General features: G+C 37.2%; 1 pseudogene; it reads left to right on the top strand.

Annotated features, from left to right (window-relative positions):
- The first annotated feature begins 16386 nt into the window (after positions 1 to 16386).
- Positions 16387 to 18566, top strand: LOC110306109 (exostosin-like 2 pseudogene; annotated as a pseudogene).
- The last annotated feature ends 1582 nt before the right edge of the window (positions 18567 to 20148 follow it).

Below are 20148 nucleotides of genomic sequence, written 5' to 3'. Positions count from 1 at the left end.
ACACATGTTTAACTGCAGTTGGAGAAATGATTTTTAAAATTTTTTCTGTTTGTCGGAAGACATGTTTTCCATTGTGTGACAGGAGTTTCCCTGTCCAATACACTAAAATATTAGTGCTGCAGGAGGCCTGTGATTGGACATGGAAAGGGGAGGCAGAGCTAGAGAGAGAAGCCACGATGGAACAGACAGATAGGAAGAAGAGCCAGATCCAACATGGTTTTAATAGCCACATGTAGTTATGATATCATAAAGGATAGAATAATTGGGATAATTTGTCTAATCTAGGTGGGCAGCTTTTCTCATTATCAATTGGTTCTGAAATTTTTGTATTGGCATCTTGTGAATTGAGAATTTAATGATATATAAATCTGAATTGTTAATTATAATCTTCTAGAGTTTTGTTTCTACCAGGGTGTTATGGCAGCTGACCACAGGGTGGATGGTCATTGTGTGGGGCTGGTGTGGCAGTGATCTGCCAGGGGAACTTGGGAGCTCTGGCCCAGAGAGACCGCTGAGCTAAGATCACTAGGCTGGAGACATGTGGCCCGCTGAAGCCCAGCAGTAGTATGGGAATGTGCCAGTATTTGAAAATAGTTTCTACAACACCACTGCATTAGCTACTGTGCTCTTTTATTTAAGGTTTATGATAACAATTGGGTTAGGTTCAAAATTATTTCTTTCTCTGTTCCTCCCTCCCCCTCCCTCCGCCCTCCCTCCCTTCCTTCCCTCATTTGTTCTTTCGTTCTTTCTTTCTTTTAGCTCCTTTTAAAACTACAGTGGAACTCTTCATCCATATCAGAGATTACCTTTAATCTATATTCTAACATTATTTACTTTGAAATTGAATTCATCTTGTTACTTTAGTTACTACAGAAAATAATTACACTGATGTTACCTGAAATATAGGATTATCATGCACCTTGTTGGTGTTGTGATATAATGTAACAAAACCAAATATTTATAGTTGTATTGTAGTGAAATGTATTTATTTAATTGAAAAACTGCAGTAAAATGCACAATAATTACAATTTATAGATAATTTAATCAAATGTTTTCTACCCCATATGAAGTATCAGGCTTTAAACAATTCTTTGCGTTGTGATGAATAGTAAATAGAGATTTGAACAATGAATAAAGTATTATAAGGAATGTCAAAATTGTAAAAGCATTTCAAAATAAGCCATGGGAAAATTGCAAGCTTTAGACTATGAATGAGATGACAGTTATAATTTATATACTGATAAAATACCTTAAACATGATAGGAGTAATCCTGCAACTTTAGAGATGAGTGAATGTGAATCAAATGTTGTCCTACACCAAAGAGCATATTTACATTTTACTTCTTCTCAACAAGATGTTTTTACCTTCCCTGGGATTATACTGAAGAACTCCAGAAAAGAATAATGCTAGAAAAAGAGCATAATTATACAAGAATTTTGTTGCAGTAAATTCTAGCAGATCCTGCAGAACTGCTGTAGGAATTAGTCCATGTTCTGTGTTCATTAGCTGAGGATCAGAACTGCTAATCCTTGACTTTGGCTGGCTGCAGGAAAGCTTGTGAACGGACCTGAAATAAATCATACAATTGGGCTTTATCTGGGCTTTAAATGTGTCATAATGTTCAGCTTGTAAGAGGTTATATAGAGGAGAAGGGAGACATACATTTTAAAAGCAAAACGCCTGGAGATTCATGGGAAGTAAATGAAGGTCATCTCTGAGTCTATGCAAAAAACAAGCTCTGAAGGGAAACGAGAAGTGGAAGTTTTCAATTATTCATAAAATTGAATATATTACAAAGCCCATTCCCAATGATCAGTGGGTGTACATTTTATTTCTAAGCAGGAATTGTTGATATTGACTTTCTAGAAAACATTGCAAACCATCTCTGTCATTTTCAAAGAGAGATCAAAGAGAATTGTGTAAAGAACAATGAATAAGAGTAATTATTTAAAAACTCGGTAAAAATATATTGGTTTTTATCCTGTAGCCTCATGTTTCTTCTAGCAAATCTGAAGATAGCTTTATTTTGTTTAATGCTTTCAATCACAGAAGAAAAAAATAAAATGGTGCAAAAAAGTGACAGAAATTGAATTCTAGCTGAGCCATTTTAAACATAAATTACAGTTAGATGAATGAATGGGCAGTATCTTATAGGTACAATTGAAATGAGATCACGCAACACAGGCTGTTTGTTACCTAACCTAATTGTGTGTGTGTGTGTGTGTGTGTGTGTGTGTATGTGTGTGTGTGTTCAAGAAGAATTTTGTAAGTCACATTAATAAATGAAACAAGCACAATGTTATTATCTGTTCTTTGAATATTTCAGAAGGGTTTCCGTGTAGCAATGGATTGTCATTTTGCCCTCTGTTCTTTTGGATAAAGTGGCACTATTAAAAATTTAGACACATATTTTTACCTACACTAGTTCAAACCAGGTAAAACTTTAGCCCTAAGAAGGGGATGTGAATCTAAGTCTCACCCCAATTGAATAGCTATTTATAATTAATACCTATAGGGACTGGGAAACATCAGTTCTCTCCAATGCAACTGCACTCCAGAGCAGGTCATATAGACAGGGGTACTTATCTATAACACATGGACTCCATTTTTGGTGCACTTTTTTTTTTGTCTTATTCACTTTCTTTTACTTAGTATGTGCGTCCCTTATAAGTTTTATTTTCTAATTTTATTGGTTGGTTTGTTTGATAGGAGGGAAAGTACACAAAGTAGGGTTGATAAGGAGGTGGAGAGAATCTGGGAGAAGTTGGAGGATAAAAATTTGATTAAAATACTTTTTATTAAAAATTAAATTGATCTTAAATGAAGAATTTGGAGATGTTGACACTGAGTTATTAGGTTTTTCCTGCTTTTTTTTAGTTGCTGTTTGTGATGTTTTACATCTTCTTGGACATTTCAGCATGACAATAGAATGTTTTGTATATTTTAAAGCAAAATAGGTTAATGTCACTAGATGATAGATAAGAGAGAACATTGTATGATGATTGATGGTTAAAGGTAGGAGTATAGATACAAATCTGTCCTTTTACCTACAAGCTGAGATGCCAAAGTAAAAAAAAAAATCAACTTATAAGAATCCATTTTGCCTTTTCAAATTAAGAAATATAATAATCATATTACCATGAAAAATATTCTCCATCTTCATAAGGTTAATTCAAATGAATCAATATTTATATGAGGATAGTGGATGTAAAAGGAAACTGAAAATAAGATTATATATTAGTATCGTGTATGTTTGAACTTGTCTAGGAGAGACAGTATGTGTACATGTTATCTTATTTTGTGAATAAATTAACTGGAAAATAAAATAATTATAAAGTATTCTAATAATAAATTATGTACCCCCAAACCAAAAGAACTCATAAATTTATTCACTGACAAATCACCACTTTTTTGAGTATATTTAATTCTTCTTTCCTGGAATTACTGGAAATTTTGCATTGGCCCTCACTCAGAAACAGTGAAGGAGAAGCATGTCATAAGGATGGTCTTTCATTATTGATCTGGCCCTTTGGGCATCTTCCTGACTCTGAGCCAGTGAGAAAGGCAGCAGCTTCACAGTCTTTGTTCATCACATTCAGATCCACAGTACTAATGGTGGGGTGTCTTTCTTTCATCAAGCAGCCTTCTAAGAGGTGGCCCTTGTCTTCAGCCCCAAGTTAATATCTGAGCCATGAATCATGGGAGACATGACCTTTGCTCACTTTTCTGTGTGTCACTGAGCTATTTTTCTACTGTTTAAAGCTATCCCAATGGATTATTTCTCTCTAGGTTGTTACCTAACTTAGGGTTAGAACAACATGCAAACCATAATGAATGGGTCCTCCACATCTCCTGGGGAGGCTTATAAGACTATGCGTGCCATACTTATGTGATTTCCTCCCCATAAGTTTCCTGCTTACTTCCTTAAACCATGGAAAAATACTCAATAAAGTTCTTGCTAACCGAATCCAAGAACACATCAAAACAATCATCCATCCTGACCAAGTAGGTTTCATCCCAGGGATGCAGGGATGGTTCAATATACGGAAATCCATCAACGTAATCCAGTATATAAACAAACTCAAAGACAAAAACCACATGGTCATCTCGTTAGATGCAGAAAAAGCATTTGACAAGATCCAACACCCATTCATGATAAAAGTCTTGGAAAGATCAGGAATTCAAGGCCCATACCTAAACATGATAAAAGCAATCTACAGCAAACCAGTAGCCAACATCAAAGTAAATGGTGAGAAGCTTGAAGCAATCCCTCTAAAATCAGGGACTAGACAAGGCTGTCCACTTTCTCCATACCTATTCAACATAGTACTTGAAGTCCTAGCCAGAGCAATTCGACGACAAAAGGAGATCAAAGGGATACAAATTGGAAAAGATGAAGTCAAAATATCACTTTTTGCAGATGATATGATAGTATATATAAGTGACCCTAAAAATTCCACCAGAGAACTCCTAAACCTGATAAACAGCTTCGGTGAAGTAGCTGGATATAAAATTAACTCAAACAAATCAATGGCCTTTCTCTACACAAAGAATAAACAGGCTGAGAAAGAAATTAGGGAAACAACACCCTTCTCAATAGTCACAAATAATATAAAATATCTTGGCGTGACTCTAAATAAGGAAGTGAAAGATCTGTATAATAAGAACTTCAAGTCTCTGAAGAAAGAAATTCTAGAAGATCTCAGAAGATGGAAAGATCTTCCATGCTCATGGATTGGCAGGATCAACATTTTAAAAATGGCTATCTTGCCAAAAGCAATCTACAGATTCAATGCAATCCCCATCAAAATTCCAACTCAATTCTTCAACGAATTAGAAAGTGCAATCTGCAAATTCATCTGGAATAACAAAAAACCTAGGATAGCAAAAACTCTTCTCAAGGATAAAAGAACCTCCGGTGGAATCACCATGCCAGACCTAAAGCTTTACTACAGAGCAATTGTGATAAAAACTGCATGGTACTGGTATAGTGACAGACAAATAGACCAATGGAATAGAATTGAAGACCCAGAAATGAACCCACACACCTACGGTCACTTGATCTTCGACAAGGGAGCTAAAAACATCCAGTGGAAGAAAGACAGCATTTTCAACAAATGGTGCTGGCACAACTGGTTGTTATCATGTAGAAGAATGCGAATCGATCCATTCCTATCTCCTTGTACTAAGGTCAAGTCTAAGGGGATCAAGGAACTTCACATAAAACCAGAGACACTGAAACTTATAGAGGAGAAAGTGGGGAAAAGCCTTGAAGATATGGGCACAGGGAAAAAATTCTTGAATAGAACAGCAATGGCTTGTGCTGTAAGATCGAGAATTGACAAGTGGGACCTCATGAAACTGCAAAGCTTCTGCAAGGCAAAAGACACCATCAATAAGACAAAAAAACCACCAACAGATTGGGAAAGGATCTTTACCTATCCTAAATCAGATAAGGGTCTAATATCCAATATATATAAGGAACTCAAGAAGGTGGACTCCAGAAAGTCAAATAACCCCATTAAAAAATGGGGCTCAGAATTGAACAAAGAATTCTCACCTGAAGAATACCAAATGGCAGAGAAGCACCTGAAAAAATGTTCAACATCCTTAATCATCAGGGAAATGCAAATCAAAACAACCCTGAGATTCCACCTCATACCAGTCAGAATGGCTAAGATCAAAAATTCAGGTGACAGCAGATGCTGGCGGGGATGTGGAGAAAGAGGAACACTCCTCCATTGTTGGTGGGATTGCAAGCTTGTACAACCACTCTGGAAATCAGTCTGGCGGTTCCTCAGAAAATTGGACATAGTACTACCGGAGGATCCAGCAATACCTCTTCTGGGCATATATCCAGAAGATGTCCCAACCAGTAAGAAGGACACATGCTCCACTATGTTCATAACAGCCCTATTTATAATAGCCAGAAGCTGGAAAGAACCCAGATGTCCCTCAACAGAGGAATGGATACAGAAAATATTGCTGCTATATATGCCCTAATTCACTTTAGACTGACAGTTTTCAGTGGTTAGAATTTTATCAGATCTTTCATCACAGGATTTTGAAAAATCAAATACCAATAATTCTGCCTATCTGCTTGAAACTTCAGTCTGCCTACATAAACCTGTCACATATGTTTGAGAGTCCTTGACTACCACCTCTTTCCCTACAAGTATGGCACTGAGCTTTACCCAATATCATCACCTTTGTACTTAGCTATATATATTTTTTGTAGTAGAGTTAATTCCTTAGGAAGAAGGCAATTAATATTCAATCATAGCTGTAAGTAAATTCTTGACATATGCCACCAATATTTCAGACAAATCTGAAGCATAGCAAAAAAAATTAAAAATAAAACAACTTGCTAATTCCTAGAAAGCCAACAGAATATTGAACAGATTGTTTAAAGTTTTCAAATCTTTTTTCTCACATTAGATTTCAAATGGGGTGAGGAGAAATTGTAACCTTTTCTGAAAAGGATATTTTTAAACACTAAATGTCTCAGAAAGGTCACATAAACAAATTTAAAAAAAAACTACCAAAAGAAGCAACAGGAAATTAGTTAACAGAGATATCGTAAAAATAGATATGAAACACATTAGTTGTAAGATGACTCAATTCCAAGAAGCCAAAGACTGCATCTTATGTTAAACTGTGTAGCCTACACCCTCTACCTTTCTCTACTTCTATTTCTTAATTTATTTTCTCTAATATTTGTTTTAAGTTTTAACATCAAGAACATGAGAAAAAAAACAACAAAATGCTAATATTCCTAGTTCCAGGACACTATATATTGAAAGCAGAAATATTGACGATGCTCTGCCTCCAAAGCTAAGTTTCTGGAACTACTAATAGCTCCAGATTTTTGCCTGTTTCGGGTTTGCGTATCAGTCAGATTAAATCTGTGGATGAGCCCTCACACTTCCTTGCTACTGTAAGGAAGAAACAGTAAGGAGAAGGAGAAGGAGAAGGAGAAGAAGAAAAAGGAGGAAGAAGAAGGAGGAGGAGGAGGAAGAAGAAGGAGGAGGAGGAGGAGAAGAAACAACACAGGAAGCAGAAAGTGCATGTTGGGGGTTGTAGCATACCCCTTTAATCCCAGCACTAGGGAGGCAAAGAAAGTAGATCTCTGTGATTTTGAGGCTGCCCGATCTACATAGCCAATTCTGGGCCTATGCCTCAAAAGAACAAAAGAAAGAGAGGAGAGAGGGAGACAGAGAAAGATACAGAGGGAAGGAGAAGGAGGGAGGAGAAAGGAGAGGGATAGAACAAAATTATTTAGATAATGTGAACAAATTAAAGCACATTAAAAAGAAAAACATAAACAATATTCAAACTCAAACTAAAGTATGGGCCTTTAGCTCTCTAGAATACAAAATTAGCCACTAATAGCATTGTCAATCATAAAAAACCCACAATGTATTGTTCTGCAGAATATAATAATGAATTATATTGAAATATACAGGATATGACACTGAAAGGAAAAAGAAATCAAATTAAAAGTAACCAGATGTCATAATATAGATGAGTGGAAGAAAGCATCTTTACTAGAAAGGAATGCAAGTCTGAGATACAAGAATTTGTAACAACAGTGTTAGATAAGTTGAACAAAATCAGTAAATAATATAAGAAAACTGATATTATATATGGATCCGTTGTTAGAAGAATAGTTTATCATTTACAGAACTTGAATTTTACAGAAAATATATAAGATTCCTTTAAATTGCTTTTATTAAAATTTAACGTTTCTCATCCTCATAATATAAAATGTGACTGATAAGACCATAAATTATTTAAGCACTAAAACTGAAAATGGGACGTCTGGAGTCCCTGTCTGTATTACTAGTTAACAATCTTTGAATGTACTTTATCACCTTTGATTTGATTTTATTATTGACAGTTGTGCACAAGGTATGCAAGAATTCTACCACTGAGCTCCATCTCAACTCTTCTTTTCGGTTTTGTTTTGATAAGGAATCATTTATTTTCCAGGCTAGCCTTGAACTATCTTTAAAAAGAATTCTCACTAAATAGCCAAAGCCAAATTTGAATTCACTCTGTACCCTACACAAGTCTTTAACTTTTGTTACCTTCCAACTTTAGATTTCTAGTGTTGAATTTGGTTCATTTTTAAGTGAAAATAATTTTTCTTTAGTACACGCACACACACACACACACACTTATATTTCTTAAGTAAATATTATCAAATGTTTATCTTCTAAGTTTTGGATGATTAAATAAGCAATGTTTGGGCAATAATATATGAGACAACATAATAAATAATCAGGGGCATGATCAGGTATAGGGGAGACGGTAAAGAAACCCAGAGGGCCAGGACAAAGAATGGAAATATGCAGAAGAGTGGGGTTGGGGCTGAAATCTCTAGAAAGTCACAGAACCTGGGATATGAAAGATGCCCAGGACTCACCTAATCCTGTCTGGACATCATGGCCTAGGGAAGGCGGACACTGGGAGGGTGGGGTGTGAGAGCACCCTCTCAGAGGCAAACAGGAGGAGAGACAGGTTGAAAAATTCTGAGAGGGGGGACTGGGAAGGGGGGACATTTGGAATGTAAATAAAATAATTTAATAAAGCAAACAGTAAGAATAAAAAGTAAAAGTAAAGTCAGTATTGTACCCCTGGAGGAAGGAATGCACACATGAAAATAGAATAAAAATTAATATCTACCTGAGTGTTGGTAGATTTGTTACTTCCCCCAAGAAACCTGAAGAGATACTGCTCTGGAAAATGGAGGCACATCCTTAGGCCCAAAAAGTGCATCTCAGAGAATGTTCACAAGCTTTGGTTGTGCTGCCATTATAAATTGTATATAAGATCCTATAAACACAGTTATTTGTCCACTATGCAATATACCAGGTTATGCTCTGTACAGAAGAAAACAGCATGAAGATGGTTTAAGCTAGTAAGATGCACTTAGTTAGAAAGACCTTCCAAGTCTCCAACTTGTGAAAACACAAAGAACAGAAATCATGTCCAACATAAACTAAGATAGGTAGATGTCATTATTTTTTTAATTAGGTATTTTCTTCATTTACATTTCCAATGCTATCCCAAAAGTCCCCCATACCCTTCCTCCCCAACTTCCCTATCCACCCACTCCCACTTCTTGGCCCTGGTATTCCCCTGTACTGGGGCATATAAAGTTTGCAAGACCAATGGGCCTCTCTTTCCAATGATGGCAGACTAGGCCATCTCCTGATACATATGCAGCTAGAGACACAAGCTCTGGGGGTACTGGTTAGTTCATATTGTTGTTCCACCTATAGGGTTGCAGATCCCTTTAACTCCTTGGGTACTTTCTCTAGCTCCTCCATTGGGGGCCCTGTGGTCCATCCAACAGCTGACTGTGATCATCCACTTCTGTGTTTGCTAGGCCCCAGCATAGCCTCACAAGAGACAGCTATATATACAGGGTCCTTTCAGCAAAATCTTGCTAGTGTATGCAATGGTGTCAGCGTTTGGAGGCTTTTATGGGATGGATCCCCAGGTATGGCAGTCTCTAGATGGTTCATCCTTTCATCTCAGCTCCAAACTTTGTCTCTGTAACTCCTTCCATGGGTGTTTTGTTCCCAATTCTACGAAGGGGCAAAGTGTCCACACTTTGGTCTTCATTCTTCTTGAGTTTCATGTGTTTTGCAAATTGTATCTTATATCTTGGGTATTCTAAGTTTCTTGGCTAATATCCACTTATCAGTGAGTACATATCATATGAGTAAAAATGGGACTCAGAGCTAAACAAAGAATTCTCACCTGAGGAATACCGAATGGCCGAGAAGCACCTGAAAAAATATTCAACATCCTTAATCATCAGGGAAATGCAAATCAAAACAACTCTGAGATTCCACCTCACACCAGTCAGAATTGCTAAGATCAAAAACTCAGGTGACAGCAGATGCTGGCAAGGATGTGGAGAAAGAGAAACACTCCTCCATTGTTGGTGGGATTGCAAGCTTGTGCAACCACTCTGGAAATCAGTCTGGTGGTTCCTCAGAAAATTGGACATAGTACTACTGGAGGATCCCACAATACCTCTCCTGGGCATATATCTAGAAGCTGTTCCTACCGGTAAGAAGGACACATGCTCCACTATGTTCATAGCAGCCTTATTTATAATAGCCAGAAGCTGGAAAAAAACCAGATGCCCCTCAACAAAGGAATGGATACAGAAAATGTGGTACATTTACACAATGGAATACAACTCAGCTATTAAAAAGAATGAATTTATGAAATTCCTAGGCAAATGGATGGACCTGGAGGGCATCATCCTGAGTGAGATGTCATTATTTTAAATGGTCATTAAGAATGTCTATAGAAGCCCGGCAGTGGTGGCACACGCCTTTAATCCCAGCACTCAGGAGGAAGAGGCAGGCAGATTTCTGATTTTGAGGCCAGCATGGTCTACAAAGTGAGTTCCAGGACAGCCAGGGCTATACAGAGAAACCCTGTCTCAAAAACAAACAAACAAAATGTCTATAGAAATATAATAGGAGGCTTATATTATTAATCAATAATTGGATAAGAATTACTACTTTAAGTGTAATAGGATAGCAATCAAACAATGCATTTAAGTTCAGCTCAGTATAATATGAACTATGAGCAATTTCTATCAGCTCAGAATGTTCCAGTTGTGCAGATTCAATCAAAATGGAACAAAAAATCCTCAGTGTTCTCCTAACCCTGCTAGAGGGGATAATTTTCAATAAAAAGAAATATTCTTGTGCCAGGGCCATGACCTCTATTTCTCTCTATTCTCCGGAGTATTCACGGTAGCATATACAATTGGTGGATTTCACATTTATTTTTTGACTAGTCAAAGTACTGCTTGAGAGGTCTGTATGAATGTATTTTGATTATATCTAAAAACGATTTCCAAGTCTGTTAGGAAAAAAACCTATAAGTTGTGAATATAAAAGAGAGATAACAACTCTAAAATGCTGTGCTAGATATTGACTCATCTTCAATCTTTTCTTGTGTTTTGTTTTTGAAAATTAGAAGGCACTCACCTTGGCCTTACTGAATATATTTACATCTTCTGTAAGGGAACCAGGTATTAAAGATAACCTGATACCACACTTTAAAAGTAACTTCAATATTTTGTTGGAGAGTACTTTAACTCAACATACACATTACCAACAGAAAAAGATCAGGAGAGACTCCAAAAATGTTTGGTGATATTCTGCACTCCAGGGAAACGTAAGCATGATTTGAAGATACATGTCATCATGGTTAGTGTACTGGGTCCGCTGGTTTCATAGCACCGTGAAAGGAAATATTAATATTTATATCTGTTTCTCTTATTACAAACTGTAGTTTTCCTTCTCCAATCAAAACAGGGTTGCTTGTCAAAGTGCATTATGGATGAGGGTAAAAAACATATGGGCAAACAAGTCAGATAAATGGATTAATATGCATAATCCTTTAGGCATTTGTCACAGGAATATAAATTAACAGTTTGTATTTGACAAATGATTTCATGTCAAAGTGCATGGGGAAAAAAACCACTAGTTTCATTTGCACTTCTCTATGAAAGTAATAAAAGGCTTAGTTAATATATTTTATGGATGGCTATTTTAATAGATGTTGATTAATTTCAAGAAACAAGTAATTATGTGCAAATATGGAATTGCTGGAATCTATTTTATAATTCAGCAACATACCAATACTTAGTATAAAGTCCAAGCAAATGGAGCAATCATTTTTAATGCACTTGCTAGCAAGACATCTTCTTTCTCTAGATGGCCAGTATTGAATTTATCATATCATGAATTTATACTAAACTACTTTTGATTGACTATTAAGAGAATTTATTAAATGTATAGGCTTATTTTCTACAATTTGTCTATTATGGCAATTATTTATTCAAACTAATGAATGATAAAGAATATTATTAAATGTTGCTATAAAAGCAAGTATTAGCTTTGTGTATTAAGATTTTGAACCGAGAGGCATATCCTACATGGTATTATGTGATTTATCTACTCATGGATTTATAAAATCAAAAGAATTGGATTAAATATATATGTTTGAATATTAATCAAATGATAGGTTATTATTGTAAAACTGCTTACCATATTCTAAATTATCATGAGAAACTGAGTATTTCTCTAGTTGGGGAAAACATTTTCTAACTTTAAATTATGTCATCCAAACCAAGAGAAAACCATGTAAAATATCTCATAAACAGGATAGAGCACACATATTTGAAAAATATGCCAAGAATTATAAAATTATATTTTTTGTCTTTGTGGTATGCCTTTACATATTTTGAAAGCTGAATGATTGCAGAAAAAATGAAACTGAGTTTTCACTGTTTACACACATCGTTCTCTGGTCTTCAAGGTATAAGACTGACACATTGTAAGTGATAATTCTGCCTAGCTCTGCTTCCCATAAATTAGCATGTAAAATGAAACTCTGAAGAATTTAAGCACTTTAGCTATCAAAGAGTTTATAAGGGCACATGGCCATAATGTCTAAAATGGAGTGATTTTTTTTCCTAAGGTGAATAACATGGTAAGATGATTTATAGATATTGGCAAGCTGACCATCGTTGCTTTTAAATATAATAAAAATGCCGTATTTTCTGAATTTATAAATGAGCACTTTTCTATAAAAACAAAATTCCAAGACCTTTACCCAGAAGCCTAATAAGAGTTGTTATAGGACAAAAATGAATTATTATTCAGAAAAAAAAATCTAGTCTCTTTCACAGATGCTCATCTTGATCTGCCCATCAACAGGTAAGTAACAGAAAACCGGTAAGTGCTCTCAGGGTACTGTTGACATTTTTCTGCTGATGGTGAATTTCTCATGGCTTTGAGTTCTCCCCAATTTTTTCATATATCTATTTCATTTTTCTCTCAAGAGAAATGTTGGAAATCACATGTATGACAATCATTCTTTAAAAGTTCTGTGATTTTGGATTTGGTATTAAAGTGGTGAGAATATGAATGAAAAGCCCAAACAACCCAATGTTTTCTTTAAACAGTAAACTACTGTAACTATCAATATGCCTCTGTATATAAAATTGTTCTCTACTTTAAAAAAATTAAGAAATATTCACGGAAAGTGAAAATATCTAAGTCCTGACTTGCATATCAAATTTTCAGAATTTACCTTAGAAAATCTTCACTCATATAAGAAAAAGGACTCAAAGATATTCCGTAGTGAGCAATAATGAAAAATTAGAAGCAATGAACAGATAATACAAAAGTCTTTTGAGCAGAAGCCAAGTAAGAGTTGTTATCGGGCAAAATGAATTATTATTCAGAGAAAAATACAATCTCTTTCACAGGGCCACTCATCTTTATCTGTCCATCAATGGTTATAGAACATTAATAGAGTCATAAATCAATAAAAACTGATATATATCCAAAAGAATTAAAGAAAACATATGTACTTGTAAAAGTCATCTAATTAAATAAGTGTATAAATATCTTTATAAGATTATGCAATGTGAAAACAAGTTACAGAGAAAATACTTTACTCATTCAAATATACCCATTAGGGCCATGTTGCTATGAATGGCTTGTGGTGCCACTTGAGTCCATGTTGGTGATGCTGGTCACTGCCACTACTAAGGGCCATGTTGGGGTTTGTAGCCCTGATCCAGCTAGGAATCTTGTCAATATCTTTGGCTCATATTACAATCAAAGTCCATGTGAATGTGCATGGTCTGTGTTGTCACCTGGGTCTATTTTGATGTCCATGGGCCAGATTGCAGACGGTGACCATATTGGTGTTGATGATGATGACCTGTGCTATCACCAAGGTCCATGTCCTGTGCTGTCCATGGTCTATACTGCCACCTGAGACCATGCTGAGGTCTGTAGCACATGCTGAGGCCGTATGGACGTCCAGGGTCTATGTTGTGACCAGAATTTATGTGAAAGTACATGATCTGTGACACCACTGAATGTAAAGGGCAAGAAAGCTACTTTTGCATGGTAGCAATGACTACAGACCCACAGTTGAGAAAGAAAATCAGAGAAGGCTTCTGTGACACCCCCCACCTCCATCCACCACCCCTAAAGAAGTGACAGCCTAGACAGGAAGCCATTGAGGAGAACTCTTAAGAATTTTGAAAACAAAATCAAGAAGAACACTTAATAAATAATATTTAAGTACATACTTGTATTTGTCTATTTTTATTATTACAGCAAAATATTCCAAGTTGGAAAGATTCATTTTAAAAATTGTGATAAGAATGCTGAAATGTAGCTTACCACAATTGATAGCTTCGGGAAGGGGTGAGGGTGGGGAAGGACCCAGTTTCCTTTAAGGGACTGGCCATTTGGGAGTTTGATCATGCTCATGTGTTCTACTGTGAATGTATTGCTTAGATACCTTGAGTTTAGAAAGATGGTTGGATTCAGTTGCTTTTTGTCTGGGTGTATTTCATTTTTTTTTTTTTTTGAAGTTGATGAATAGGCAGAAATCTGCTGTGACTGGAGAATAAACCAGGCACATTAAAATTATGGTTAGAATAATACTGTATTTAGTTGATTCTAGCCAGTCCTGTAACATGCAAATGGAGTGAACACCGTGAAAATTTCTAAAGATTTTTTTTTTCTGGCTTCACTCAAGAAGAGCACAGGAACTGGGGCACGTCCACTGAGTTTTATTTTGTCCATAGTGCTGAGATGCTAAGAGTACCACTGGCGGTGTTGTGCAGCCCAGCCCTGTTCTCTCAACTTCACATGCATAGGGAGGAAGGAATCATAAAATCAGAAACCCCGTTGTTTCATTTCTTCATCTTGTTCACAAGAATTCAAGAGGGGAAGTATACACTTGGTTGATGTCTCTTGAGGGCCAGCTCTTTCTGAAGAGAAAGGGGGGAGGACAATGAATTTAGGGGAGAGGGGAGGTGGGAGGAATGAGCCCAGAAGAGTGGATACAGGGTATGCTCTAGTTGGGTGTATTGTAAGAGAGAAGAATCTATTTTCAATAAAAAAGAAATTGTAATATTAAACACTTTTTAGTTGGCTGGATTTTAAATTTTTAGATGTCTCTCTCTTCCTTTCCTCCACTCTATCTCCTTGAAATTATCTGTTGTTAGTTACAGATGAATGCATCTTTTAACACATTTCCCCTTCTCTTAAAGTTCCTTATTGCATTAATTTTTTTTATTTACACAGAACTATTTTTGTGCACATTCAAGTGCTTTTAAACAAAAGGAAGGAACAGCTGCATTGAGTTAGCTTTGTTTATGCGATATACTCCCCGCACACATCTGTGGTGAGAAACAGAACTCTGTCATGAGATTTAACCATTGTTCTTTTTGAAACAATGTATTCTTCTATTCATTTCCATTAAAATTTATAAAAGTAAAGTTAGATCTTTGTTATAAATATTTATACATTTTAAATCAGTTTCAGTAGGTTTTTTTCTTTAATTTTAACTAGTGTCTCCTTTTACACTTTTTGTCCTAGGTTGGTAAAATTAGAATGTTTTTAGAGAGGAAAGCTGGTAAAGAACATTCATCACTTTTAGAATATTTGTGACTTTGATCAATGGCACAATCTACTTGCTCATGTAACTATTTCATCAATTTATGAAAGCTTTCTATTATTAAAGTTAAAGCAATTTACTGACCCATGTAGCATATCATGGTGCTCCCTTTTCAAGGTCTTCTATGTTAGTCACTTGGGTGAGCAGATTCAAATGGACTGGAGTTGGCAATGCTGTGTTATGATTTCTAATTATGGATTGCAGAGCATGTTCTTCTAGCTAACAATAGAACCTAGGGGGGCGGGGGCGGGGGCTCCGGCAGGGGCGGGGCTTACGGGGCTTGGGGGCTGCGGAAAGTCCGGGCTGAAAGCTTGGGGATCTCTAGCTGAGCTGGGGGTCCTATCTCCTGAACTCACGAAAGATACCCCTGCTGGCTCTCTGCAGACGTGGCTGACTGGTTCAGGGCCCGCTGTCACCCACCCGGATCGTCCATCACATCGTCCCCGGATGCAGTGCAGCCCGCTCCTGCCCCTTCAGCATTAACCCACTAAAGGACCTCAAATCCCCGCTGTGCCTTAGGCAGCTTCACTGAAAAGCCCAGGCGGCCACGTGCTGCGCCGCCACTGCACGGGATGTGCGAGGATGGCTTCCCGAGGTCAACGCTAAGGGAGTCCACCCCCACCTGCGGAAACCGTCACGTGGGACGCGATCGTTGAGTGCTTTGCAAAAGAAACACTTAAAGTACCAAGAGAGCCTGTTCCACTGAAGTACTAAAGTCATAAAGAATGCTGTTGTAAAAAAATTAATAATATGATGAGATAAAACCGTCCTCCTCCACCTGCTCCCAGCGCCCGGCAACCATGAGTGTTCATCATGTTTCTGTGAGTTTTGCTGCACTAAATATCACATGGGTTGCCACATCTGCAAACTTCCGGGAAGAGTCATGGGGATCCGAGTGCTCCGGTTCTCCCTGGTGGTCATCCTTGTGTTGCTGCTGGTAGCGGGGGCTTTGACCAACTTACTCCCCAACATCAAAGAAGACAAGATGCTCACTCTGCGTAGGGAGATCAAATCCCCGAGCAAGTCGGCCCTGGATTCATTCACTCTCATCATGCAGACATACAACAGAACAGACCTCTTACTAAGACTCCTAAATCATTATCAGGCGGTACCGAATCTGCACAAGGTGATCGTGGTGTGGAACAATGTGGGAGAGAAGGGCCCAGAGGAGTTGTGGAATTCTCTAGGGCCTCACCCGATCCCTGTCATCTTCAAACCACAAACAGCAAACAAAATGAGAAACCGACTCCAGGTCTTCCCTGAAGTGGAGACCAACGCGGTGTTGATGGTAGACGATGACACACTCATTAGTGCCCAGGACCTTGTTTTTGCTTTCTCAATTTGGCAGCAATTTCCTGATCAGATCGTAGGATTTGTACCTAGAAAGCACGTCTCTACTTCCTCCGGGATCTACAGTTACGGGGGCTTTGAGCTGCAGACACCGGGACCCGGGAATGGCGACCAGTACTCCATGGTGCTCATCGGAGCCTCCTTCTTCAACAGCAAATACCTGGAACTCTTCCAGAAGCAGCCTGCAGCCGTCCACGCGCTGATCGACGAGATGCAGAACTGTGACGACATCGCTATGAATTTCCTCGTCACCAGGCACACTGGCAAGCCTTCAGGGATATTCGTGAAACCCATAAACATGGTCAACTTGGAGAAAGAAACCAACGGGTATTCTGGAATGTGGCACCGGGCAGAGCACTTTCTGCAGAGATCCTACTGTATAAATAAGCTCGTTAACATCTACGACGGCATGCCCTTAAAGTACTCCAACATTATGATTTCCCAGTTTGGTTTTCCGTATGCCAACCATAAAAGTAAAATGTGAACCGGAAACAAAGACAAGCCCAAAACACCGTGCTGGGTTTTCAGTGGCTTCTCCATGCTGTGTGTTTTTGGTTTTATTTTTGTTTTTTTCAAGCAACACTATGAACTTTTATCTAGTCCATAAGTCTCTATAATAGAAAAAAAAAACATATGCGGTACTTCTAGAATATAAAACACATGGACTTCAAAAGCCAAGAAGTTGGCCTTACCGGGATAGGATTTCTTGTGCAGAGCTTTTGTCCAAGATGGTGACATTATTGTTTACATCTCGGACTGCTCCCCAGTTTGTTTGAGCCCTGGCATTTGCCTCAAAACCCTACAGCAAGCTGCTTCCAGAGACTCACAAGAGACAATTTTCAGCTTTTCAGTGAAGGTCGATTGTTTTTATTTGAAGCCTGAAATGCCTGCGGTATAGGGAAAAGCCATGTGAGGAGAGTTTAGATTGAACTCACTGTAGAGAGCCAGGAAAATTCCTGGTTGCCGGTGTCTTTCTGGCCCATCTCAGCAGAACTGAATGAGCCCAGCATGGTTCTAACGAAGCTGTCAGTGCTGCTGTTTCTGCTGTTAGGCCTGTTGGTGACTGGCAGTGTAAGTTTTCATGGCTGACTGTTGTTTAATTGTTTTTTATTATTTTGGTTTGGTTTGGTTTTTGTGTGAGCCTACTCTGCATGGATCACTGAAATGTGCCAGCCATGTTTCTTATATGCAACAAGGAGTCAATGTGTCCCTGTAATCTGTCACCGCGTGTGACCTTGAGAATCTACATTAGTTCTTATATTTTACAGAATGTGTTGAATAACTATGTATAAAAATAACTTCTGAAAGAATGGTTAAGTAGAAGCTAGCAGAAATAAAAAACTTTAGTATCAAAGATCTTTATTATTAAAACATAGGCTACCTTGTGAGTATTTAATAACTGTATTGCACAAAAATGTTTCCATACAGAACCCAGGATTTTGTTAGGATTTTTTTTTAAGTCCCAAGGCACTATTCATCATGATGAAATTTCAATTACATAGTTGTTGAAAATAAAAAGGACTGAGCCATCATGTGAGAAGGCTGTGGGATACCCTCAGGAGTTCACTGTTCCTACTACACACCTCTCACTGTGGGAGCCAGTGTCTGCGTCTTGCCTGCTGTCCTTTGGTTTGACCTTGTTCACCACTACTGAAAAGAAATAATCTATCAGGCCTCTGTGTATTACTTTTCTTCTTCTCTTCATATAAGGCGGGAAATAGGAAAATACTGACCACCCAAGTTCCACTGCAATACCTTCCCGCCGTCAGTTCAGCGTCTGTTTGTCTAAAAATGTATGTGTGTGTCTTAATGCAATCAGAAATATATTTCATTTGATCCCATTAAAAGTTATGTCAGTTACATGCTTCATCCAAATTTGGTAATACATTTTTGCTTCTTAGTCGTCCACTGTCAAATAAATAAACGTCAGCTGTCTACTGTGTTAATAGCTGAAAAAAAAAAAAAGAACCTACTTGATTAGACAGTCTTCCATTAAACATGTTTATAAAAAAACAATATGTATGACATCGATTTACCTGAAGAGTACTATGAAAAAGGTTCTAGTGAGCTGAATCAAGAAATGAAATTAGGACAATTATGTGAGCTGTATTAATATAACCAATTATATAGATGTCTCAAAAGCCAAGTGAAATGTAGCAAAATATATGAGATAAACCCAAAATTTAAAATAACAGATTAAGAAATTAGTAGACATAATGTTATTTTAGAAATGAGCAACCCATATACATTGACAATAAATATATTCTCTTAAAATTGAGAGGCCCCTTGGTATTGCAAACTTTTTATGCCCCAGTACAGAGTAACGCCAGGGCCAAGAAGTGAGAGTGGGTGGGTAGGGGAGCAGGGCGGGGGAAGGGTATAGGGAACTTTGGGATAGCATTTGAAATATAAATAAAGAAAATATCTAAAAAATAAATATTGACTACAACATTTCTTGAATTTCCAGTTGATATATATGTGTGTGTGTCAATATATACATATATTGCACTAAATGTAATTGTTATATATATGTGAATGTACATATATGACATATATGTTATAATGCATACATGTGACAATTATACAAGTATACATATGTATATGACAATTACATTTACTGCAATATATATAGTTTGCATAGTATATGTATACATGTGTATTTACATGACAATTACATTTAGTGCAAAATACAAAAGAAATTAGAGATAGTCTAGTTTCCAAAGGAAATCTCTAACTAAATATGAACACAAAATTAGCCAATAAATTGCACATATTAAATAAATATTCAAGCATTACGGATGCTATGTAAAGTCAGTAAAATTTTCAGTTAACCTTTTACTTGTAAAAGTCCCTTTTCCTACAATAATTTCAGGTCACTGAGGTATTGGCATGGCAGTGATGTGAAATGTAATCATTTTAGTGAAAACCATATGTAAAGGACCTTAGTTTTTTTTTTTGTTAGTTTGTTTTTTGTTTTTTCTTTTTTTTTTTTTTTTTTTTTTTGAGACAGGGTTTCTCTGGGTAGTCCTGGCTGTCCTGGAGCTCACTCTGTAGACCAGGCTGGCCTTGAACTCAGAAATCCGCCTGCCTCTGCCTCCCAAGTGCTGGGATTAAAGGCGTGCGCCACCATTGCCCGGCTAGTTTTTTTTTTTAAACAGAATACATTCTGTAAAAAATTCAATATCATTGTTTTTATATTTGAAGGTACCTAACTCTCTAAACCACTCTGCTTTCAGTCCCCAATTGCAAAATATATTCAAAGTAAA

Source organism: Mus caroli, unplaced genomic scaffold, assembly GCF_978045245.1.
Source record: "Mus caroli unplaced genomic scaffold, Mus_caroli_1 scaffold_2, whole genome shotgun sequence".
Taxonomy (NCBI): domain Eukaryota; kingdom Metazoa; phylum Chordata; class Mammalia; order Rodentia; family Muridae; genus Mus; species Mus caroli.
Note: the sequence above shows the minus strand (reverse complement) of the source record. Positions and strands in the feature narration are given on the sequence as shown.